Raw genomic sequence first — 1,011 nt, 5'->3', positions numbered from 1 at the left:
AGCAAATAACTTTGAGCTGAAACCTCAATTAGTTTCTCTGATGCAGCTGAACTGCAAGTTTCATGGACTTCCATCTGAAGATCCTTTTCAGTTCTTAACTGAATTCTTGCAGATATGTGATACTGTTAAGACTAATGGAGTAGATCCTGAAGTCTACAGGCTCATGCTTTTCCCCTTTGCTGTAAGAGACAGAGCTAGATTATGGTTGGATTCTCAACCCAAAGACAGCCTGAACTCTTGGGATAAGCTGGTCACGGCTTTCTTAGCCAAGTACTTTCCTCCTCAAAAGCTGAGCAAGCTTAGAGCTGATGTTCAAACCTTCAGACAGAAAGAAGGTGAATCCCTCTATGAAGCTTGGGAAAGATACAAACAGTTGACCAAAAAGTGTCCTTCTGACATGCTTTCAGAATGGACCATCCTGGGTATATTCTATGATGGTTTATCTGAGCTATCAAAAATGTCATTGGATACTTCTGCAGGTGGATCCATTCACCTAAAGAAAACGCCTGCAGAAGCTCAAGAACTCATTGACATGGTTGCTAATAACCAGTTCATGTACACTTCTGAAAGGAATCCTGTGAGTAATGGGACGCCTATGAAGAAGGGAGTTCTTGAAGTTGATACTCTGAATGCCATATTGGCTCAGAATAAAATATTGACTCAGCAAGTCAATATGATCTGTCAGAGTCTGCATGGAATGCAAGCTGCATCCAACAGTACTCAAGAGGCTACTTATGAAGAAGAAGCTTATGATCCTGAGAACCCTGCAATAGCAGAGGTGAATTACTTAGGTGAACCTTATGGAAACACCTATAAATCATCATGGAGAAATTATCCAAATTTCTCATGGAAGGATCAAAAGCCTCAACAAGGCTTTAATAATGGTGGAAGAAACAGGTTTAACAATAATAAACCTTTTCCATCATCCACTCAGCAACAGACAGAGAACTCTGAACAAAATGCTTCTAATTTAGCAAATCTAGTCTCTGATCTATCTAAGGCCACTGTGAG

The 1,011-nt window shown here is 40.3% G+C and overlaps 1 non-coding gene across 1 annotated transcript; it reads right to left on the bottom strand.

The window, feature by feature from the left end:
* Window positions 1-295: 295 nt before the first annotated feature.
* Window positions 296-403, bottom strand: LOC148567068 (small nucleolar RNA R71). The gene has a single exon (XR_015881787.1). It is a non-coding gene; the product is annotated as a small nucleolar RNA R71 (small nucleolar RNA).
* Between the last annotated feature and the right edge of the window lie 608 nt (window positions 404-1,011).

This window comes from Arachis ipaensis, chromosome B4, assembly GCF_059453495.1.
Source record: "Arachis ipaensis isolate K30076 ecotype BB chromosome B4, ASM5945349v1, whole genome shotgun sequence".
NCBI classification, from domain to species: Eukaryota; Viridiplantae; Streptophyta; class Magnoliopsida; order Fabales; family Fabaceae; genus Arachis; species Arachis ipaensis.
The sequence above is the reverse complement of the archived record's forward strand: the minus strand, read 5'-3'. Positions and strand labels throughout refer to the sequence as shown.